Source organism: Dioscorea cayenensis, unplaced genomic scaffold (assembly GCF_009730915.1).
Source record: "Dioscorea cayenensis subsp. rotundata cultivar TDr96_F1 unplaced genomic scaffold, TDr96_F1_v2_PseudoChromosome.rev07_lg8_w22 25.fasta BLBR01001651.1, whole genome shotgun sequence".
Taxonomy (NCBI): domain Eukaryota; kingdom Viridiplantae; phylum Streptophyta; class Magnoliopsida; order Dioscoreales; family Dioscoreaceae; genus Dioscorea; species Dioscorea cayenensis.
The window spans coordinates 8,723-33,893 of record NW_024088042.1 but is presented as its reverse complement, the minus strand read 5'-3'; the positions used below and the strand labels follow the sequence as shown (position 1 = coordinate 33,893).

At 43.4% G+C, this 25,171-nt stretch overlaps 2 non-coding genes across 2 annotated transcripts; one reads left to right on the top strand and one right to left on the bottom strand.

Annotated features, from left to right (window-relative positions):
- Nucleotides 1–13,128: 13,128 nt before the first annotated feature.
- On the bottom strand, nt 13,129–13,235 carry LOC120256800. The gene has a single exon (XR_005535415.1). It is a non-coding gene; the product is annotated as a small nucleolar RNA R71 (small nucleolar RNA).
- An 8,852-nt stretch (nt 13,236–22,087) lies between these two features.
- Nucleotides 22,088–22,194, top strand: LOC120256801. Its single transcript, XR_005535416.1, has one exon. It is a non-coding gene; the product is annotated as a small nucleolar RNA R71 (small nucleolar RNA).
- The last annotated feature ends 2,977 nt before the right edge of the window (nt 22,195–25,171 follow it).

Genomic DNA, 25,171 nt, shown 5'->3' with positions numbered 1-25,171 from the left:
TTCCTAGAAATTCAAGCAAAAACTTGAGCATGAAAACATTCAATGTTAAAAATTCTCCTAAACTCAAGAATACAATCAATGCAACTAAGGTGAACCACCATTAGCTATGTGAGCATGTGTATCAATTAAAACTACTATAAAAAAGATGCATGTACTATGAAACTTCCCCCCACACTTAAGTTGTACGTTGTCCCCAATGTGCATATGCAAGCTCATTCATAATGTAAATCAATTAAATTCATATGTGGGTAAATCTCAATAAAAACAAAAATAACTCGATTATATAAAATATAAGATAATGAATACAACTCGAGATACAAAATAAACTCAGAAGGAAAGTCCTTTCTGAGTAAACAAGTCGAAAATAGAATGCGGTAGTAAAAGATGAGGAAAATAAAATCAAATGTCGATGTCGCGCTCTGGATCCTCTATTGTTGCTGGTGCTAGATCAAAGGGTGATGGTGGAGGTGGTGAAGGAGGTGTCAGAGATGCCGAGGAGGCCTGAGGAGTCCTCGGTCGCAGGACAAATGACGAGCCGACATCTCACTCTAAGATTTGCTGTAATGTGTCGAGACATGCCATGAACTCCGTATACTGTGCGGCCTGCGCAACCCTAATATCAGCAATCTCAGCTCGGGCCTCTGCTACCTCTGTCCATATCACCCCATAATGCTCTTGAGCCTCTCAAAGTGATCCTGGGCTCAAGATGGTAAAAACATGCTCACAGGGGTGGGTTCTCTGTCACCGGAGGTGCCTCGGTCTCCATTGGTGCTGACTGAGGCTCGGGGGCAGGCTGGGAAGTCTCGATATCATCTCTCTCCTCCTCGGCTATCTCAAGGACCAGTAGAACCAGAGCATAAACCCCCGTCTGAACCCTACGGACCATGCCCATCAATCCAATCGTCTTCGGGCATAGGGGCGCAGGTATACTCGTCTTCTCGGCCCCGCAAATCGTGTCCAAGAGACCAATACCCAGAGCTAATATCGTAATGTATGGACCTGAGAAGATCGCTCCCAATCTGGCATACTGGTTCTGATGTCGAATGTACTCAGCGACGATGTGCCCTAGATGGGTCGGTATGCGCTGCATCATCGAATAAAAGTACAGAAGCTCCTTCCAGCTAAGAATGCCAGTGCTATCAACACGGCCATTTATTGACCTGCTCATGATGGCCTGTAGATATCGGTAAGCAGGTCGGGAAAAGCACGTGGCCTTGGATACTCCCGGATCATATTGGCCTTGACCACATAATGCTCTGTAAGCTCTATGTGGGGTCAGAGGTCCAGGATAATCTGTCGGTAAGTGAGAGTACTCCTCAGTGTCTGTAAATGCCTCCTCGTACAAGTCAAGCTGAACTAAAAACTGAGTGATACTCAGACTATAGTGATGTACATGTGCTCTGAACTGAATTACGTCGTGGACGTCGAATCTCGCATAGGATCTATCGAACTTGAATGACGACAAAACCTCAAGTGTAAGTTCCCGGATGGGTGGCTTTCTAATCGACAATAACTGCCTCTAACCACCCACTGAAACGAGAGCCTCAACCGCATCAGCGAACTCATCGCCCTGTTGTTAATATCTCAATATACTCGTATCCAAGAACCGAGTTTGTCCAAATCGAAGTCTCGACAGACCATCAAAACGAGCCTGATGCTCGGCGATAGTAAATCTCATGCACTCGGACTCAGGAGACGACTCTCGCGGTCATTTATCAGCTTGCTTCTTTGACCTGGGTGCCATAGTTTGCAAAAATTTAAAGAGAATTGATCAAACAAGTTAATTAAATATAGCTGCAGAAATCCACACAGCCGTGTGGAATTTTCGCACGTCCTTGTGGATCCATGGGCCATGAACAAACGCACGACCACGCTTCAAACTCCACAAATGCACCATCACAACGCTTTTACTTTGTTCTAAATATAAATAATCATTCTAATTGAAGAAACGAAACATTATTGACTAGTTTAATCGATGAAAATCATGAATTTGTGAAGGAAATCAAAGATAGGGCTTACCGTCGAGTTGAGATGAGAAAGCTTTGAAAACGGCCGGAAAACCAAGCAAAATCATTCCAAATTGGCGATATGAGGTTGAGAAACAATGTAAAAGTGCTCTCAGACAACTGGAGGATATTAGGGTGAAGAGAAACGATAATCCTTTTAAAAGGACTCGCGCCTCTTGGAGTTCTGTACATCTGCATGGGTGTGTGGAAATTACACACACCCATGTACCTCCACAGGAGAGCTTAACAAGGGCAGATGCAAGCCCTTGTGTGCTCTCTTGAAAACACTCACTACCTCTGAACGCAAATACACGGGCATATGAGAAATACCCATGCCCATGCCCCCGACCCACATGGGCAGCCGCACGCCCCTGTGGCTGCTGTGGATATCCCAGAAAAATTGCTAAGTGTTCCGCACGCTCGTGTGGAAATTCCGCACGGGCGTGGTTATTCACAAGCCCAACTCATAGGGGCAAGCGCACGTCCCTGTGACTTCTCGGGATGAAGAAAGCTCCTCTGCAGAGATTTGCATGGGCGTGCGCAAATGACCCACGCCCGTGCAATTTTCACAAGGTCGCCCATAGGGGCGCACGCCGCTGTGTGATTTCTGGAAAATCCACCAATCTCTGTAGGAATTCACATGCCCGTGCGGAAATTACTCACGGGCGTGTGAGAATTACATGGTCGTTCATAGGGGCGAGTCAACGCCATGTGCCTTCTCTGGATGAGCTCGTAATACAAAACCACGGGTGTGTGTTAATTCCACATGCCCGTGTATTTTCTCTGGATGCCTTAGAAAATTCTGCAGGCTCTGCAGAAAATTTTTGAACATGTTTAGACACTCAGAGCTTGCTCCAATATATAATTTATAGCAGTGAAAAACATGAGAAGTAGCTCAAACAACCAAAACTTCGCCAAATGCTCATGAAAAACACACGATGAACTTGAAAACCCACAATAAAGTCACGGCAGAAATATATAAAAAATCAAGACACCAACACTCAACAATTTATACAAGCAACACTAAACTACGAAATTAAGAAAACAGTAAACACTTGGGTTGCCTCCCAAGAAGTGCTTGCTTAACGTCACTTAGCTTGACGTACCTTGTCTTACCTCACGGGTGCTTATAGATGAAAGTCGCCCTCTTACCCATGGCTTGGAAACATGATGAGCAAAATCTCTTAGATGTATGTGAGCTTATCATCTCCAACTCTCAAAGTTAGCTCTCCGCCGTCCATGTCAACCAATGCCTTGGATGTCTGCAAAAATGACCTCCCAAGTATCAAGGGTACATCCACATCCTCATCGACGTCTAGCACCACGAAGTCTACAGGAAATATATACTTGTCCACCTTGACAAGCACATCTTCGATGATACCCCTCGGATGTCTCACCGTTTAATCCGCCAATTGCAAAGTCATCCGAGTAGGCCTAGGCTCGCCCAAGCCTAGCTTTTGAAATAAGGTGTATGGCATGACATTGATACCGGCCCCTGAGTCCACCAATGCCATTTCTTTACCTAGATTGCCAATATTACACGAAATGATGAAGCTTCCCGGGTCTTTCTTCTTGTTGGGCATGTTCTTTTGCAAAACTGCCGAGCAAGATGCATCTAAAATCACTGAAACACTCTCCTCTAACTTCCTCTTGTTGGTCAATAAGTCTTTTAAGAATTTTGCATACTTAGGCATTTGGGCCAATGCCTCAACAAAAGGAATATTAATGTGGTGTTGTTTGAACAAACTCAGGAACTTCTTATACTATTCATCCCCTTGGTCATTCTTCAATCTAGAGGGATAAGGGATTCTTGGCTTCAAAGGTAGGGTTGCCACCTCCTTCTCTTTGCTTGCTCCCTTATCAACCTCTATAACCTCGGGTGCGTGTTCATTTGGCTTCTCACTTGGAAACTTACCCTCAACCTCACGATCACTTCTCAAATTGATCGCCTTCACATGCTCTCTGGGGTTGGTCTCGGTATTACTCGGTAAGCTTCCATGTGGCCTTTCCGATAGAGACTTCACAATCTGCCCCACTTGATTTTCAAGATTAAGCAAAGAGTCGGTATGGTTACGAAGTGTAGCCTCAACTGATTAAAGTCTTGCATCTGACGATTGCACAAACCTAGTTAAGGCCTTCTCCAAATCGTTTATTCGGGTCTCCAAACTTGAAACTCTGTTTTCCATGTTTGGGGCTTATTGTTGTTGTTGGGAACCCGGTGGCACTATGGCCTTTTTTGGACCTTGGTTGCTCCATGAGAAATTGGGATGACTCTTCCAACTCGGATTGTAGGTATTGTTGTATGGGTTTCCTTGATTCCTCATGCCATTACCCATAAAATTGACATTCTCAACCGAAGATACATCACCAATAGAGATCGGGCAATCGGAGGGGGCATGTCCTACACCATACCCGGTGCAAGTAGTCACGGCCGCCACTCTATTCGAAGTTAGAAGATCCAACTTCTTACTCAATGATTCGACTTGAGCCGCCAATGAAGTCACTGCATCTATCTCATGGAGACCGGCCACCTTTTTCTTCTCCCAGGTATTCTATTGGTAGTTGTTTAACCCCATTTCTTCAATTAATTGACGGGCCGAGTGGATTTCCACACGCCCGAGTGGATTCTCTGTTTTTCTGTTTTCTCACCCGGCTATGAACAGTGCTGCTATAGTATTTTGCTACAAATTTTACTACAGTACCTACTACAGTACCGGCCCAAAAATACTCCCGAATCCATGCTTTCATCGAGGTAACACAAATGGGCATATGTTTACGTCATGGATCACTTTGCTTCTTTAATAATGGACATGTTGATGGAGATCTTGTTCTATATGCACAAGTTGGAATGCTTGAATGTGACTGTCCTTGTGCCTCACCAAATAGTTATGCTAACTCGAATACGAGGAGGTTAGCACACATTCCTGCATCTCGAACCCGACCTATATCTTCGCGTTTGAACCTTGGCAAGATTTCCTCCAAACTGATGCATTACGACCCACATTGGCTTCTTTCCCTCATAATCGGTTTCACAACCCTACCTGCATGAAAGTAACATAAATACACACATATTAGTGTTAAAACCCGAGAAAAGTAATTCTCAGCGGAAGGAAAGAACACTTCTTATTCTTATCACACAAGCACTTATTAGCGGCCTAAGTGGAATCATTGAGTAAGAAGTTAGATCTTCTAACTTCTAATAGAGTGGCAGCCATGACTACCTGCACCGAGTTTTAGGTTTGGAGACCCGAATGACTGATTTGGAGAAGGCCTTAACTAGGTTTGTGCAATCGTCAGATACAAGGTTTCAATCAGTCGAGGCCACACTTCGTAACCACACCGCCTCTTTTGCATAATCTTGAAAATCAAGTGGGGCAGATTGTGAAGTCTCTATCAGAGAGACCACAAGGATGCTTGCGTAGTAATACCGAGACCAATCCTAGAGAGCATGTGAAGGTGATCACTTTAAGAAGTGGTCGAGAGGTTGAATGTAGGCTTCTGAGTGAGAAGCCCAATGAACACTTACCAGAGGTCATAAAGGTTGAAGAGAGAACAAGCAAAGAGAAAGATGTGGCACCTCCACCTTTCAATCAAAGAATCCCTTATCCCTCTACATTGAAGAATGACCAAGGGGATGAACAGTGTAGAAGTTCCTGAGTTTGTTCAAGCAACTCCACATCAATATTCCTTTTGTTGAGGCATTGGCTCAAATGCCTAAGTATGCAAAATTCTTGAAGGAATTATTGACTAACAAGAGGAAGTTGGAGGAGAGTGCTTCAGTGATCTTAGATGCTTCTTGCTCGGCAGTGTTACAAAAGAATACGCTAAACAAGAAGAAAAACTCGGGAAGCTTCATCATTCTGTGTAATATTGGCAATTTGGGTGAAGAAATGCCATTGACGGAATCAGGAGCCAGTATCAACGTCATGCCATACGCCTTCTTTCAGAAGCTAGGCTTCGGTGAGCCTAGACCCACTCGGATGACTTGACAATTGGCGGATTAAACGGTGAGACATCCGAGTTATATCATCGAAGACGTGCTTGTCAAAGTGGACAAGTACATTTTTTTGGTTGTCTTTGTAACGCTAGATGTCCATGAGGATGCGGATGTACCTTTGATACTTGGGAGACCATTCTTGTGGACTTCCGAGGTATTGGTTGACATGGACGGCGGGAAGATAACATTGAGAGTTAGAGATGACAAACTCACATACAGCCTTGCTGAAGCCATGTGGCATTCTATTGATTTCAATGATGCCTAGACACTACTGATGAGATTGTTGATGAATACATGCAGGAAATGTTTAATCTGGACCCGTACGAGGGCTTGTTCAACCAAGAGGCAAAAAATAAAGAAATTATGATGCTTGATTCAATTGAAAAAGTACCATCTCCTGCAGGGATCATAAAGAAGGTGCTCCAGAAGATGAAGAGGGCTAGGAGAAGCCACCGGAAATGCTCCAAGGCTGTTGGAGACGCGTGTGAACCGAACAAATTAGATGCACTATTGCTAGGTGGTCCCAAGCCCGATAATTTACCCTCTACCTTCAAGAGACTTTGCTCATCATGCTTTCAAGTCATGGGTAAGAGGGCAACCTTCATCTATGAACCCCCTTGAAGTAAGACAAGATACGTTAAGCTTAGTGACGTTAAACAAGCGGTTCATGGGAGGCAACCCAAGTTTTTAATGTTTTTGTAGTTTTTAGTTAGTATTTGCATGAATACAGCTTTAAGTGTTGGTGTCTTGATTCTTAGATTCTTTTGATATGATTTTCTTGTGGACATTATGGTGTTATCATGTGCCTAATCGTGTGTCATGAAGAATCTTGGTCGTTTGAGCATGTTTTTCGTGTTTTCTCTGGTTAAAATTGCATTGTTAGGCAGGCTCTGAGTGTATATCTGTGTTCAGGAATTATCTGCAGAGCCTGTAAAGTTTTGTATGTGTCTATAGAAAACACACGCCCATGTGGAATTTCCGCACCGGCGTGCGTTTTCGTTCAAAGCTCATCCAGAGACAGCACAAGACCATGGACTCACCCCTATGAGCGACCTTGTGATTTCTGCATGCCCGTTGTTAATTTCCACACGAGTATACGTTTTCCTGAAGAGACTTACCAAATTATCCGCAGAGCACACATGGGCGTGGACTCACCAATGTGGGTGAACCTGTAACAAATGCACGGGCGTGGGTATTTTCTACATGCCCTTGTCGAGTTCTGCAGAAGAGCTTTTTCTATCCCGAGAAGACACAGGGGTGTGCGTTCACCCCTGTGAGTTAGGCCTGTTAATAGCCACGCCCGTGTGTAATTTTTGCAAGGCCGTGCGAAACACTTAGATAATTCTCTCGGTTGGACAGAGAAGCTACAGGGGCATGTGGCTACCCCTGTGGGTCGGGCGCACAGCCGTGAGTATTTTCTGGATGCCTATGCAGTTACATTCTGAGACAACGTGTGTTTTCCTGAGAGCGCATAGGGGCGTGCGTCTGCCCCTGTAAGGCTCTCTTGTGGAGGTGCACGGGCATGGGTAATTTCTCCACGCCCGTGTGGATGCGCAGAATTCTAAGAAATGCAAGATTTTCTTTAAAATCTTCTTGAATTCTCTTCTTATTCACTTCCAATTACTCGAAGATCGACTTTGATCAGTCTTATGGCCCACATATTGCTGTTTTAGAGGGTTTTCCAGTCAATTTCCATGCCGAATTCAAAGTTTTCATACATATTTCATCAGTAAACCTTTTTACCCTCTCTTCTTTGCCAATTCTTGTTTTTAATAGATCAAAAGTTTTGAGTTGCACCAATTTTCACTTTATAACTGTTTATGTATGTTTAGAGAGCGTTTAACCGTGTTTTTAAGTTGTATTTTTTGGAGAATTGATGTGCTATCGTGCGGATTTCACACCCCGCAGATCCACACCGGCATGGGTAATTTCCAAAGGCCCGTGAAGAATTCAGCAGTACTGTTTCTAGCTCTTTGTTGATCGTTTTCTCATCAATTCTTGCAGATATGGCACCTCATTCGAAGAAGCATGAAGTTAAGCATCCCAGAGAGACCCCAGCTGATTCATACACATGCAGTTCTCAAATCCCGAGCATCAGGCTCGATTTGAGAGATTATCAGCACTTAGTTTTGGTCAGTCTCACTTTGTGGATTTGAGTGTGCTAAAAGAGATTCGGTGGGGTGACGAGCTAGCTAATGAGATTGTTGAGATTCTAGCAGTGAGAAGTGATGAGCGATCTGCAAGTGCACGGAGTCGTCAAGTAATACCTCTCGTGCGAGCATGAGAGGGTCGTATTCCCTGGGCCCAAGGAGCTACTATTACTTCCCTTTCGCTCTATTTCCCTAGCCTAACACTCCGAAGATGAATAGTAATTATAAAAAAGAGAAAGAATTAACTACAATGAAATCCGGGGTACTACTACACACAATACGAACTCAAGGGAGAATCAAACAGTGAAGGGAGTGATTTGGACAATGAATCCCCTAGGGTTGTCATTAGGTCCTGAATTTAGGATGAAAATGCGAGATGGTAGTTGGGCCAAGAGAATCCTAAATTAGCTCAACCCGATGGTCACGACAATTGAACCCCTAATCCCATACAAGTATTGGGTCAGAATCGCTTCCGCCCAAATCCTCGTATGATTGCATTACACTCGGGAAATCTCTAATCGTGGTCGACACTCAAACTAGGGTCCAACACTAATTGTTTGGAGGGGTACAAAATACCCGATGGTCACGGTGTATTTGTACATGGATCCCTTCCAAGCCAAGTGTGTCTAGTACAAGGGCGATGGTCACGCAACCAAGTACAACCTAGAAGTTGAAATACAGAGTTCTCATGCAAATCAACACATCAAAGTACACAAGACTTGAACCACAAACTACAAGTTTCCATAAAAGAAATACAACATCCAACAATACATCAATAAAGATGATCATCCAAATTACAAACAATCAACCCTAGAGTTCATCATATCCAAATCACAAATAAGTTAGTGCCTCATGAAAGAGGACCACTCATACAAATCCAAGGAACAAATAAAGATGAAAAGAAGTAAGAACTACTCCCTCTAGCTTTAGATCCCCTTAGATGGTGAAGATCTTGAAGATTTGAAGAGATCTCCCCTCAAATGATACTTTTGATACCTAGGATCTTCTCCCTATCTTCTCCTTCAAAGTTTGTCTCCCTCTTGGTGAAGCCTTGCGCAGTAGATCGCCGGTGGGAAGAGTGGGGCGGCGGCCCTAGAGGCCCAAGAGAAAAACTCCCCCAAAAAGCTCTCCCTTTGCCCTAGAAAATCATGTTCTATTTAAATCCCGTCAGTCCATGCGAGCCCGTGAAGCTCACAGCCAAATGCCCAGAAAACATGTTGGTGCTACAGTACTCGTGCACGATGAATTTACTACGTTGTTTATGCTACAAATGATCGAGCCTCGAGAATTTCCAGCAGAACCTCACGGGCATCCATGCGGGCGCATGGAGCCCGTGAAACTCCCAGCCAAATGCCCGCAGCAAGAACAATGACCTGCTACAGTGCCGCTACAGTGCAGGACCCCAAAAATGCCGTTTTCGATGTCGAATTCATCCGATTTACATTTTTGAGCATCGTTTGACTCATTTAAGACCTGCAACACCGAAATAACCAATTTAGACATAAAACGGGCATCAATTCATTAACATGTTCACAAATAATACACGATTAATACATATAAAATACATACATTTAGGCGTTTATCAAGAAGCTGGAGAAAATTATTGACTATCCAAGAGCCAGCTTTCCATGCGTTGATGCTAGAGGTGTTGGCGTCTTTCGAGTTTGATCAGCCATTTGGAAGATTTGACTCCGTGAATGCTATACAGTTCTGAGTATTCAGACATCCATTTTGCATGAGTGTTACTGAATTCTCCATTCATATGGATTTATTTGACGAAACCTACACAGGTATAGAGGAGTATGGACACTTGCCAATAGATTTTTGGAGCACAGTGACTCCGCAATAAGCATACCGAGTTTTATGTTGACATGGGCAGTACAAACTAGGAGTACCAAGGCTACCAGTCTATCCCGGCTGAGCTACAGATACTTAAACTCAGTCCTTAGCAGGTCTGTGTCCAGTCGAGATGATAACACAGCTATTTTAAGCAGGAAGGACCTACTCTATTTATATTCCATGGTCTACAATGTGCCGATTCACCTCGGGCACGTAGTGGCAGACGTCTTGAGGCACCAGGCCAATTTGTGAGAGTAGGAGTATTATTCTCTAGTTCCTGCGTCACTAGACTCATCTTAGGGATGGGTTTTTTGGACGTCATCCGCGATGCTGAGAGGACTGTCGTGTCTTCTCCTCTTGGGATTGATATAATTAGGATGATGGGCTTGGTGTGTAGATGTGGGCCTGGAGCATACAATCTAGCTATCGTTGCTCCAGAGATCACTCAGGGCGGGAGGGATGCAGTGGAGGGTTTAAGACAGGTTCCCGATCCTCAATTTACACCGATAGGGACCGGAGCACCCCTTACAGCGCAAGAGGTACTTCAGCTCCTACATCACGCTCCGTTTGGAAGAAAGTTAGTGGGAGAGCTTTCGTCGGCACTAATCCGATGAGGTGTATCCTAGGCCGGACAAAGGGACCCTTGGACGAGTAGATGATTCTCCACAAAACCATCGCCACGACTATCGAGGGGTTTTTCTATGGATTCTTTGCTTTTACATTTGATTTCATTGATTGTAATTAGCTCCATGGAGAGCTAAACCCCCAGTGGGTAGTTGGGTATTTGTGAACCCTATGATGTATTCGTTTCATTGAACCTCTTTATTATGCTTTCAATTAATTGATGTTTTATTTGAGTTCTAATCTTGAATGCTTGATTGTATGAGTACTGCCTTAGAGTGATACTAGGGTTTAGGGTTCTTGTTGGTAACCCTTGTGAGTGGGTAACACACCACGAGAGTTAGATAAAGCTAGATTGGAGAGTATTGAGGGGGTGTGTCGAGAGGTAGCGGAGCGTCCCCTTTCCCCTCTGGTGTGCTTTATTCTACCTTCATTTTCTCAAGTTCTTTGCGGTCATAGTAGAGTGAATGGGCTAAAGGATGACCTTCCGCTGGGCTTAGTTGTGAGTGCAACGGAGTGAAGTGTTGAAGTGATTTTAGCACCTATGGCTTAATTGTGGCTAGGGACCTTCCACCTGGACCAAAGGGTTAGGTCTACATCTAAGAAGAGAATTTGTCACTTGGAATCCCTAGAACTCATTGCAATTTTATACGAGTGCGAGGTTGAGAGGTTATTCATATTCTCCTCTGGGATATGTATAGAGTTAGGCATGGTTGACCTTAGATTTGGGACCATGTATTTAAAATTCTCCATGACTTATTATTTCATCAATTAGAAAATATAATAGAGGGTTCTTGCACTTGAAATGATTGTCCTAGGGGGAACAATATCCAGGTATCCCATTTATATCAATTGCCTTACCTTCTCCTTTACTTGTGCTCTCTTTCTTGTTCTTTTACTTTTATTATTTCACATTTTCTCACACATATCACTATTTATCTTTCACTCAGTTAAGAAACAATTTAAGTGTTTTTATTCTCTACTACCTGTGGATACGATAACCCACTCATCTAGGATTTTATTACTTTGACAAATCCGTGCACTTGCGGGGCATACGCAAGGGGCATTGTCAAGAGTTCATCTTGGTAATCTTTGTGGTTGAATGAAACGCCATGAGGGTTAGACAAAGCTAGATTGGGGAGGGTTGAGAGGGTAAGTCGAGAGGTAGCGGAGCATCCCCTTTCCACTCCCTTGTGATTTATCCTACCTCCAATTCCTAGAGTTCTTTACGATTATAATAAAGTAAAGAACTAAAGGATGAACTCCACTAGGGCTTAGTTGCATAAGCAATAGAATGAAGTGTTGAAGTGACTTTAGTATCTGGGGCTTAATTGTGACTAGGGGTCTTTTGCCTGGAGCAAAAGGTTAGATCTACACATAGGAATATGGTTTATCACTTGGAATCCCTAGAACTCAATACAACTTTGCATAGTGTGAGGTGTTGAGACTGAGCGATTTGTCCACCGAGACATATTGTAGAGTTAGTCACAGTTGAGTTTAGGTTTGGCACTATGTACTTTAGGATTTTCATAACTCATTAACCATTAGTTAGGAAGCATAACAGTAGGTATTGCAATTGAAACATTAGTCCTACGAGGAGTATTGTCCGAGTACCCTAGTTCTATCGATTGCCTTTCCTCTCACTTAGTTGGGCCTCTCGTTCTTGTTACTTTTGTTTTTGCTTACATTACACTTTATCAAAACAATCATTATTCATTTTTTCTTGGTTAAGTAGAAATTTTAGTATTTTTATTCCCTACTCCCTGTGGATACGATACCCCACTCACTTGGGATTTATTACTTCGATAAACCCATGCATTTGCGGGTCATACGCAAGGGACGTTGTCAAGTTTTCGGAGCCGTTGCCAGGGAGTAGGCGTTTAGAGATACATTGCACTTTGTTATCTTAGCCATTTGTCATTTATTCTACTTCACATCTTCTTATTCTATTATCATTCTGATTTGTTTTCTTTATTTGGTGCAGCTCCAGGTTATGACTCGAGGGAACCCTTCGATATTAATTGAAGGTGATCCTCAACTTGAACATACACTTAGATGAAAGGGAAAAGAACCTGTGCAAGAACCGTCGAATCTAGTTGAAGTGGATGTTGAAGGGTCTGACAACATGGCAGAAGAGAATGAATAACAGAGAACATTTTATGATTACGCCAGACCATCAGTATTGGGGACACAATCTAGCAATGTGTGGCCCCCGATTACAGCTCCAAACTTTGAGCTAAAGCTAGCATTCATCTAAATGATACAGCAGTCGGTGTAGTTCAATGGTTTGGCCAATGTGGATCCAAACAACCATATTCAAAACTTCTTGGAAGTTTGTGACATGCTGAAGATTAACGGTGTTACGGATGATGCTATAAGATTGAGGGCTTTCCCATTCTCTCTAAAAGGAAGAGCAAAGTAGTGGCTATATTCTTTACCATGAGCATCCATCACGACATGGAATGAAATGGTCAAAGCTTTTCTTGCAAGGTACTTTTCTCCGGGGAAATCGGTGAAGCTTCGTAAAGAAATATCATCTTTTGTTCAGATGGAGCTTGAATCTTTGTTTGAGACATGGGAGCGATTCAAGGACCTCTTGCGAAAGTGCCCACAACATGGTTTCCCCGAATGGATGATCATTCAGACTTTTTACAATGGGTTGAATCCAAGTACGAGACAACTTCTAGATGCCACAGTAGGAGGTACAATGGGGAACAAGACCCCTAAAGAAGCCCAGCAGTTGGTAGAGGAAATGGCCATGAACAACTACCAATGGAATGCAAGGGAAAAGAAGAAGTGGGCGGGCTTCATGAAATTGATGTGGTTACATCCTTAGCAGCCCAAGTAGAGGCATTGAGTAAGAAATTTGATACATTGACTTCACCAAGGGTGGCCGTGATTACGAGTTATGATGGTTGTGGGGATTAACATATACTGTCTAATTGTCTTATTTCAATTGCTACTTCAGCCCCGACTGAACAAGTAGACTTTGTGGGAAATTCGGTAAGGGTACAAGGTAATCCTTATAGCAACACCTACAACCAAGGGTGGAGGAACAACTACACCGCTTCATTACACAATTTAGAAAATCAAGTGGGGCAAATTGTGAAGTCTCTATCGGAGAGACCACAAGGAAACTTGCCGAGTAATACCGAGATTAATCCAAGAGAACATGTGAAGGCGATCACTTTGAGAAGTGGTCATGAGGTTGAGGGTAGGTTTCCAAGTAAGAAGACCAATGTTGAAGCACCCGAGGTCGTGGAGGTTGAGGAGAGAGCTAACAAACAGAAGGAGGTGGCACACCCACCTTAGAAGCCAAGAATCCAGTATCCTTCAAGATTGAAGAAAGACCAAAATGAAGAGCAATACAAGAACTTCTTGGGTCTATTCAAGCAATTGCACATCAACATTCCTTTTGTGGAGGCGTTGTCTCAAATGCCTTGGTATGCCAAGTTCTTGAAAGATCTTTTTACCAACAAGAGTAAGTTAGAGGATAGTGCATAGGTGATTTTAGATGCCTCTTGTTAGGTGGCGTCGCAAAAGAATACGCTGAAGAAGAAGAAAGACCCCGGAAGCTTTGTGATTCCATGCAACATTGGCAATTTGGGTGAAGAGATGGCATTGGCGGATTCGGGGGCTAGTATCAACGTCATGCCATACTCGTTCTTTCAGAAGCTAGGCTTAGGAGATCCTAGGCCCACTCAGATGACATTGAAATTGGCAGACCGAACAGTGAGACATCTGAGGGGAATCATTGAAGACATACTTGTCAAGAAAAAACTTGACAACGCCCCTTGCGTATGTCAAGCAAGTGCACGGGTTTATCGAAGTAATAAAATCCCAGAAGTAGGGAATAAAAACACTTAAATTCTTTCTTAACTAAGTGAAATATGAATAGTGATATGTGTGACAAGATGTGAAATAACAAAAGTAAAAGAACAAGAAAGAGATCACAAGTAAAGGAGAAGGTATGGCAATCGACACAAATGGGGTACCTGGATATTGTTCAGCCTAGGACAATCGTTTCAAGTGCAAGAACACTCTATTATACTTCCTAACTAATGCAATAATGATTCGTGGAGATCCTTAAATACATGGTCCCAAATCTAAGGTCAACCATGCTTAACTCTATACATGTCCCGGAGGAGAAATTGAATAACCTCTCAACCTCGCACTCGTATAGAATTAAATTATTTCTAAGGATTACAAGTGATAAATCCTCTTCCTAGATGTAGACCTAACCCTTTTGTCCAGGTGGAAGGTCACTAGCCACAATTAAGCCGTAGGTGCTAAAATCACTTCAACGCTTCATTTCGTTCCACTCGCAACTAAGCCCCAGGGGAAGATCATCCTTTAGCCCTTTTACTCTACTATGACCGCAAAGAACTTAAGGAAATGGAGGTAAAATAAATCACACCGAAGGGGAAAGGGGACGCTCCGCTACCTCTCCACTCACCCTTTCAACCCTCTCCAATCCAGCTTTGTTTAACTCTCGTGATGTGTCACTTCCTCACAAGGGTTACCAACAAGAACTCTCAACCCTAATTTCACTCTAAGGGAGTATTCAAACAATCTAGCATTCAAGATTGGAACTCAAATAAAACATCAATTCATTGAAAGCATAATAAAGAGGTTTAATGAAACGAATACATCCTAGGGTTCACAAATACCCCAAGTACCCACTAGGGGGTTTAGCTCTCCATGGAGCTAATTACAATCAATGAAATCAAATGTAATAACAAAGAATCCATAGAAAACCCCCTCAATGGTTGTAGCGATGGTCTTGTAGAGAGTCTTCTACTCGTCCAAGGGTCCTTTTGTCCGGCCTAGGATACACCTCGCCGGATCGGTGTCGATGAAAGCTCTCCCACTAACCTTCTTCCAAAAGGAGCGGGATGTCAGAGCCATAGAACCTCTCCAAATCCCTAGCCAATATGTCTCAAAACCCTAGCCGGAGCCCTCTCTTAAGTTGGGCAAAAGATGGAGAAAAGAATCCTAAAATCGTGGCTGAAATCGGCCTTAAATAGGGCTGGAATCCGGAATCCACACGCCCATGTGGGCGCCCCTGTGGATTTTTTAACACGGGAGTGTGGAATTAACGCACACCCATGTGGATTCTCTGTTTTGCTACATTGTTTGCTACAGTTCCCTACTACAGTACCGCCCCGAGACACTCCCAAATCAATACTTTCATTGAGGTAACGTAAACAGGTACACGTTTATGTCGTAGATCATTTTGCTTCTTCAATAACAGACATGTTGGTGGAGATCTTGCTATACATGCACAAGTAGGAACGCTTGAATGTGATTGCCCTTGTGCCCCTCCAAATTGTTGTGCTAACTTGAATACGACAAGGTTGGCACACATTCCCGCATTTCAAACCCGACTTATGTCTTCGCGTTTGAACCTTCTCAAGATTTCCTCCAATTGGTGCATTTACGATCCACATTAACTTCTTTCTCTAATATTCGGCCTCATAACCCTATCTACATGAAAGTAACATAAATACACACATATTAGCGTTAAAAACCCGATAAAAGTAATGCTCATCATAAGTAGAGAGCACTTCGTATTCATATCAGACAAGCACTCATAAAACTCCCCCACACTTAAGCTTTTGCTTTTCCTCAAGCAAAAATTAAACATTAAAGCATAGATTAAGGAAATATTGGAAGTGCTTGGCCTTAGGTTCACCAAAGCATACAAAGAGAGCATTCTACAAGTAAGGGAATTTCAATACTAAATACGAAAAATCATTGCTCTAGCTAAAAACTAGAATCAAAAAGGACAACAAACCGGAAATAGTGTAAGCGTGTGAACTCACTAAAGTCAACCCAAGGTATACTCCTCAAAGTTGTAAGTAAAAGGGACTTATTTTTCTACAAAACGTAACAAGAATTTCAAAGATGATAGTAGCTTCACACATCCTCTAAGGTAGCCTTTTCAAAGCGGCCGCTAAGATGGCTTTCACACTTTCGAGGTGGTATCTCATTCTACCGGAGTGGTAGCTTTCACTCATCCTATGAGGTAGCTTTTTCTCTCATTAGGGCATAACTAGTATCAGACTTATGAGAGTAGCTTCTTACTTCATAGGTAGTAGTTCTTTCCACCCAACAAGCACAACTAAACAATAAAACTATTTTGTTCTTTATTTTCATTTTTCCATTTTTTTCAGAATTAACAAAATAAACAACTATACTTAGTCCCTTTAACATCAAAGTTGAGTTTCCAAAAGAGTTTAAAGAGTGAGTAGTGCAACAAGTGACAATCCGGCAAAAATTCCTAGAAATTCAAGTAAAAACTAGAGCATGAGAACATTTAATGTTAAAAATTCTCCTAAACTCATGAATACAATCATTGCAACTAAGGTGAACCGCCATTGGCTATGTGAGCATGTATATTAATCAAAATTAATATGAAAGAGATGTGTGCACCATGAAACTAACCCCACACGTAAGTTGTACATTATCCCCAATGTACACATGCAAGCTCACTTATAATGTATATCAATCAAGAACAAATGGGGGAGAACCAATCAAAACAATACTCCCCTGACTCCTAGTGTTGCATTTGATGGAGCTAAATAATTGGGAGTGATGTTCCAACAGGTTGTGAAGTACACATGGCCAAGTGCCGAAACACCATTGGCCGTGCCCATGACAAAGTCTTAATTCCCATGATAACAAGACCATATGCACGCATACATGAGGGGGCTTAGTAAAGCTCAATAAAAACAAAAATAGCTCGGGTATATATAAAAGATAAGGCAATGAATACAACTCGAGACAACAAAATGAAAATAAACTCAGAAGGAAAGTCCTTTTGGAGTATACAAGTCCAAAATGAAATGAAAAAAGTAATAAAAATGAAAGAAAATAAATCAAGTGTCGGTACCGCGCTCTGGCTCCTCTGCTACTATGGGTGCTAGCTCAAAGGGTGCTGGTGGAGGTGGTGATGGTGATGCCGGAGGGGCCTGAGGAGTCCTCAACCTCAAGACAAATGATGAGGCGACGTCGAGCTCTAAAATCTGTTGTAATGTGTCGAAACATGCCATGAACTCTATATAATGTGCGGCCTACGTAGCCCGAACCTCATCAATCTTTGCTCAGACCTCAGGGACCTCTGTCCGTATCACCCCTACACATTCTCGATCCTCTCAAAGCGATCATGGGCCCGAGATGGTGAAAAGATGCGTACTAACGGTGGGTCCTTTACCATCAGATGTGCCTCGATCTCCATCGATGCTTGCTGAGGCTCGGGAGAAGGTTGAGAAGCCTCGGCATCATCACCCTCATCCTCAGTTATCTCTGGAGCTGATAGAACCAAAACATAAACTCCCGTCTGAACCTTACGGAACATACCCATCAATCTCATCGTCTCCAGGCTCAAGGGCGCAGGTGTACTCATCTTCTTTGCCCCGCGAATTGAGTCCAAGAGACCCATGCCCAAAACTAATCTCGTAATGTAGGGGCCCAAGAAGATCACTCCTAATCTGGCATACTACCCCTAATGTCGAATGTACTCTACGATGATGTGCCCTACATGAATCAGTATGTGCTATACCATCGAATACAAGTACAGAAGCTCCTGCCGGCTCAGAACACCAGTGCTATCACCATGGCCATTCACCGACCTGCTCTGAATGGTGTGTAAAAATCGATACGCAGATCAGGAAAGGCACGTGGCCTTGGACACCTCCGCTCATACTGACCCTCACCACACAACGCTCGGTAAGCTCTCTGCGGGGGTCAACACTCAAGGGTAATCTGTCAGTAACCAGGAATACTCCTCAGTATCTGTAAATACCTCTTCATACAAGCCAAGCCAAACTAAAAACTGAGTGATGCTCATGCTATGGTAATGTCCAAATGCTCTGAATTGAATGGCGTCGAGGCTGTCAAATCTCACATAAGATCTATCGAACTCGAATGACGCTGAGACCTCAAGTTTGAGTTCACAAATGGCTGGCTCCCTAGTCGACAATAACTGCCTCCATCCACCCACCTCATCTATGAACTCATCTCCCTGCTGTAAATCTCTCAATATGCTTGTGTCCAAAAATTGAGTCTATTCAAACCAAAGTCTCGATAGACACTCAAAATGAGCCTGATACTCGGGGATAGTGAATCTCATGCTCTCGGACTCGGGGGACAACTCACACAGCCGTTTCTTGGCTTGCTTATTTGACCGAGGTACCATAATCTACAAAATTTGAAAGAAAATCAATCAAAGCATTTAATTAAGTAATGCTACAGAAATCCACACCATCGTGGGGAATTTCCACATGGCCGCGCCCCAAAAATCTAAAAATACACCGTTAAATCACTTCTAACTTCGTTCTAAACATGCATAATCATTCTAATTGTAGAAATGAAGCATTACTAGCTAGTTTTATTGATTAAGATCAAGAACTGGCAAAGAAAACAAAACGAAAGCTAGGGCTTACCGGTGAGTTGAGATTGAAAACCTTGAATCGGTCAGAAAACCAAGTACAAATCCTTCCAAATCAGCAATGCGAGGTCATGAAATGATGTGAGATTGCTCTCAGATGAATGGAGAATGTTAGGATGAAGAGGAACGACGATCCTTTAAAACGAACTCGCGCCTCTTGGCATTCTGTATATCCACACGGGCGTGCAAAAATTACCCACGCCCGTGCGCCTCCATAGGGGAGAGCTACAGGGTAGACACACGCCCCTGTGCACTCTCGGGATAACACTCAATCTCTCTGAATGCAACCACATGGGCGTGTAGAAAATACCCAGCCCGTGCACCCGACCCATAGGGCAGGCGCACGCCCCTGTGGCTTCTCGGTATACCCGAGAAAAATCACTAAGTGTTCCACACGCCCGTTCGAAAATTCCACACTGGTCGTGGACATTCATAGGCCCAACTCATAGGGACAACCGCATGCCCCTGTGTCTTCTCGGGATGGAGAGAGATCTTCTGCAGAAATCCTCATGGGCGTGCGGAAAATACCCACGCCCGTGCGTTTGTCACAAGTTCTCCGAGAGGGGCGAGTCCACACCCCTATATGCTCTCCGGATAATTTGCTGAGTCTCTGCAGGAAGGCACATGCCCATGCGGAACTTACCCACGAGCATGCAAAAGTCATGTGGTCACTCACAGGGGCGTGTCCACGCCCCTGTGTCTTCTCTGGATGAGCTTGCAGTATAAATCCACGGACGTGCAGAAATTTCACACGCTTGAGCATTTTCTCTGGATGCCTTAAAAACTCTGAAACCTCTGCAGAAAATTCATGAACATGTTTACACACTCAGAGCCTGCCCTATTATGCAAAACTATACGAGTGAAAAACATGAGAAACTAGCTCAAGCGACCAAAACTTCATGAAATCCACATGAAAACACACAATGATATTGAAAACCATAACAAAAGCATCTAAAAATCAAGACACCAACACACAACACTTTATTTGCGCAAACACTAAACTACTAACTAAGAAAATATTAAACACTTGGGTTGCCTCCCAAGAAGCGCTTGTTTAATGTCACTAAGCTTAACGTACATTGTCTTGCCCCAGGGAGGTTTATAGATGAAGGTTGCCCTCTTACCCATGACTTGAAAGCATGAAGAACAAAGTCTCTTGAAGGTAGAGGGGGAGTTATCGGGCTTTGGACCAAGTAGCAATGGTGCATCCAATTTGTTTAGTTCACGTGCATCTCCAACAGCCTTGGAGCATTTCCGGTGGCATCTCCTCGACCTCTTCATCTTTCGGAGCACCTTCTTCAGGTTCCCCAGAGGAGATGGTACTTCTTCAGTGGAACCAAGCATCATAACTTCTTCATTTTCCACCTCTTGGTCGAACAAACCCTCGTACGGGTCTGGATTGAACATTTCTTGCATGTATTCATCAACAATCTCATCATTAGTGTTGAGATAATACAAAGCATCATCGAAATCAAGAGAATGCCGCATGGCTTCAGTAAGGCGGTATGTGAGCTTGTCATCTCCAAATCTCAATGTTAGCTCTCCGTCGTCGATGTCAATCAATGCCTTGGAAATCTGCTAGAACAGTCTCCCAAGTATCAAAGGTACGTCCGCATCCTCATCGACCTCTAGCACTACAAAGTTAACTGAAAAAATGTACTTGTCCACCTTGACAAGCATGTCTTCAATGATACCCCTCGGATGTCTCACCGTTCGATCTGCCAATTGTAAAGTCATCCGAGTGGGTCTAGGCTCGCCCAAGCCTAGCTTCAGAAAGAAGGTATATGGCATGATGTTGATACTAGCCCCTGAGTCCGCCAGTGCTATTTCTTCACCCTATTTGCCAATATTACATGGAATGATGAAGCTTCCCAGGTCTTTCTTCTTGTTCGGCATATTCTTTTGCAACACCACCGAGCAAAGACATATCTAGGATCACTGAAACACTCCCCTTCAACTTCCTCTTGTTAGTCAACAAGTCCTTCAAGAAATTTTGCATACTTAGGCATTTGAGCCAATGCCTCAACAAAAGAAATATTGATGTGTAGTTGCTTGAACAAACTCAGGAACTTCTTGTACTGTTCATCCCCTTGGTCATTCTTCAATCTAGAGGGATAAGGGATTCTTGGCTTGAAAGGTGGAGGTGCCATCTCCTTCTCATTGCTTGTTCCCTCTTCAACCTCTATGACCTTCGGGTGCGTGTTCATTGGGCTTCTCACTCGGAAGCCTACCTTCAACCTCTCGACCACTCCTCAAAGTGATCGCCTTCACATGCTCTCTAGGATTGGTCTCGGTATTACACGGTAAGCTTCTTTGTGGTCTCCCCGATAAAGACTTCCCAATCTGCCCCACTTGATTTTCAAGATTGTACAAAAGAGGCGGTGTGGTTGTGAAGTGTAGCCTCGACTGATTGAAACCCTGTATCTTACGATTGCACAAACCTAGTCAAGGCCTTCTCCAAATCGGTCATTCGGGTCTCCAAATCTAAAACTCGGTTTTCCATGTTTGGGGATGTTGTTGTTGTTGGAAACCCGGTGGCCCCATGGCCTTTTGGGGACCTTAGTTGTTCCACAAAAAATTGGGATGATTCTTCCAACCCGGATTGTAGGTGTTACTATATGGATTCCCTTGGTTTCTCATTGCATTACCCACAAAATCGACATTCTCAACCAAAGATGCATCACCGATAGAGATCGGGCATTCAGAGGGAGCATGTCCTCCACCACACCGGTGCAAGTAGTCACGGCTGCCACTTTATTTGAAGTTAGAAGGTCTAACTTCTTACTCAATGATTCCACTTGAGCCGCCAATGAAGTTACTGCATCTATTTCATGGAGACCGGCCATCCTTTTTCTTTTCCCTAGCATTCCATTGGTAGATATTTAACCCCATTTCTTCAGTTAGTTGACAGGCCTCACCGGGGGCCTTGCTACCTAAGGTACCTCATGCTGTCGCATCCAAGAGTTGCATTGTACTCGGATTCAACCCGATGTAAAAGGTCTGAACAATCATCCACTCCAGGAATCCGTGTTGCTGGCATTTTCTCAGGAGCTCCTTGAACCTTTCCCACATCTCAAATAGAGACTCCAATTCTTATTGTACAAAGGACGAGATCTCATTCCTAAGCTTTGTAGATTTTCTGGGAGGGAAATAACGGGCCAGAAAAGCTTCTACCATCTCCTACCATGTGGTAATCGATGCTCTAGGTAATAAGTGTAGCCACTGCTTCACTCTTCCCTTTAAGGAAAATAGGAAAGCTCTCAACTTGATGGCATCATCCATCACCCCATTTATCTTAAGCATATCTCACACCTCGAGAAAGTTCACTATATGACTGTTTGAATCCTCATCGGCCAAACATTTGAACTATGCGGATCGCTGCAACATATGGATAAATGCCGGCTTTAGCTCAAAGTTCTGAGCTGTAATCAGGTGATGCACAATACTCGATTATGTCCCAAATACTTAAGGTCTGGCATAATCGGATAATGTCAGCTAGATTAGAAGGTTCTTGTATAGGTTCTTTCCCTTTTCTTCTAAGTGTACGTTCAAGCTCGGGATCTCCTTCAATCAATATTAAGGGTTTCCTCGGGTCATAACCTAGAGCTGCACCAAAAAAAAAAGAAAAATCAAAACGATGATAGAAAAGAGATGTGAACTAGAATGAATCAATGAATAGCTAAGAAAATAAAGTGCAAAGTATCTCTAAACGCCTATTCCCCGGCAACGGCGCCAAAAACTTGACAACGGCCCTTGCTTATGTCCCGCAAGTGCACAGGTTGTTGAAGTAATGAACTTCCAAATGAGTAGGGTATCGTATCCACAGGGAGTAGGGAATAAAAAAACTTAAATTATTTCTTAACTAAGTGAAAGATGAATAGTGATATGTGTGAGAAGATGTGAAATAACAAAAGTAAAAGAACAAGAAATAAAGCACAAGTAAAGGAGAAGGTAAGGCAATCGATATAAATGGGATACCTGGATATTGTTCCTCCTAGGACAATCATTTCAAGTGCAAGAACCCTCTATTATACTTCCTAACTGATGCAGTAATGAGTCGTGGACATCCTTAAATACATCGTCCCAAATCTAAGGTCAACCATGCTTAACTCTATACATGTTGAATAACCTCTCAACCTCGCACTCGTATATAATTGCAATGAGTTCTAGGGATTCCAAGTGATAAATCCTCTTCCTAGATGTAGACCTAACCCTTAGGTCCATGTGGAAGGTCCCTAGCCACATTTAAGCCCTAGGTGCTAAAATCACTTCAACGCTTCACTCTGTTGCACTGACAACTAAGCCCCAGCGGAAGGTCATCTTTTAGCCCATTCACTCTACTTTAACCGTAAAGAACTTAAGGAAATGAAGGTAGAATAAATCACGCCGTAGTGTCATGGTAGGTGAATGGGCTAAAACATGCTTCTGTGGGCAGACTAACTGGGAGTGAACCCGGTGAGGCGTTGAGTGATTTCTTCACTGGGAGCAAGCGTCGGCTGGGGACCTCACCTGGACCAAAGGGTTGGGTCTCATCTGACGAAGGATTTGTCACTGGAATCTCGAAGTCATTTTAATTTTATCACGAGTGCGGGTGAGACAGTGATTCAATTTCTCCTCCGGGACGGCATGTATAGAGTTGGGCGTGGTTGACCAAATGGGACCATGATGTAAGGATCTCCATGATTCATTATTGCGAGTTAGGAAGTATAATGAAGGGTTCTTGCACTGAAACGATGTCCTGGGCGGAACTGTCCGGTACGTTATATTGATTGCCTTACCTTCTCTCTTGAGCTCTCTTTCGGTCTTTTGACTGTTATTTCACTCTTGTCACGCATGTCACTGTTATCTTTCACTTACTTAGAAATGAATTTTGAGTGTTTTTATTCACTCCACCCTGGATCGTGACCCTCACTCATGTGGGATTTTATTGCTCGAGCAGGCATGTGCGCTACGGGGACATCTAGCGAGTGTTGTCAGTTTTTGGAGCCATCTCGGGAGGTAGGCGTTGACCCCAGGATAATTTGCACTTTGTTTTCTTGGCTATTCATTCATTCAAGTCCACATCTTCTTTTCTATCATCGTTCTGATTTTTCTTTCTTTCTTTTTGGTGCATCTCCAGGTTATGACCCGAGGGAACCCCTCATATTGATTGAAGGAGATCCCGACTTGAACATACACTTAGAAGAAAAGGAAAAGAACTCTGTGTAAGGGCCAGTCTAATCTGGCTGATTTTGAAGTAGAAGAATGCGAAAACATGGCGGACCCAGAATAGCAACAGCGAGACATTATCAGATTATGGCGGATCTTCGATGATTGGGGATACAATGGAGTATTGTGTGTCCCCGATTACGACTTCGAACTTGAGCTAAAGCCGGCATACATCCACATGTTGCAGGCTATCACGCAGTTCAATGGTTTGGCCGATGAGGGATCCAAAGCGGTCATATAGAGAACTTTCTCGAGGTGTGTGATTTGCTTAAGATAAAGCAGGGTGGACGGATGATGCCATCAAGTTCGAGACCTTCCCATTTCCCTTAAAGGTGAGAGCGAAGTCATCGCTACACTCATTATCTAGAGCATCGATTACCACATGGTTGGAGATGATAGAAGCTGTTCTAGCCCGTTATTTCCCTCCCGAAAAATCTACAAAGCTTAGGAATGAGATCTCATCCTTTGTACAGTTGGAATTGGGTCCCTATTTGAGCCACAGGAAAGGTTCAAGAAAGCTCTGAGCTACCCGCAACACGGATTCGAGTGGATGATTGTTCAGACTTTTACAACGGGTTGAATCTGAGTACAAGGCAACTCTTGGATACGGCAACAGGAGGTATCTCAGGTAGCAAGACCCACGGTGAGGCCCATCAACTAATTAAAGAAGTGGGGTTAAATAGCTACCAATGAATGCTAGGGAGAAGAAAAAGATGGCCGGGCTCCATAAATAGATCACGGTAACTCGTTGGCTGAGCTCAAGTGGAATCATTGAGCAAGAAGTTGAACCTTCTAACTTCAAATAGAGTGGCGACCATGACTACTTGCAGGTGTGGTGGAGGACATGCTCCCCTCCGATTGCCGATCTCTATTGGTGATGCATCTTGATTTGAGAATG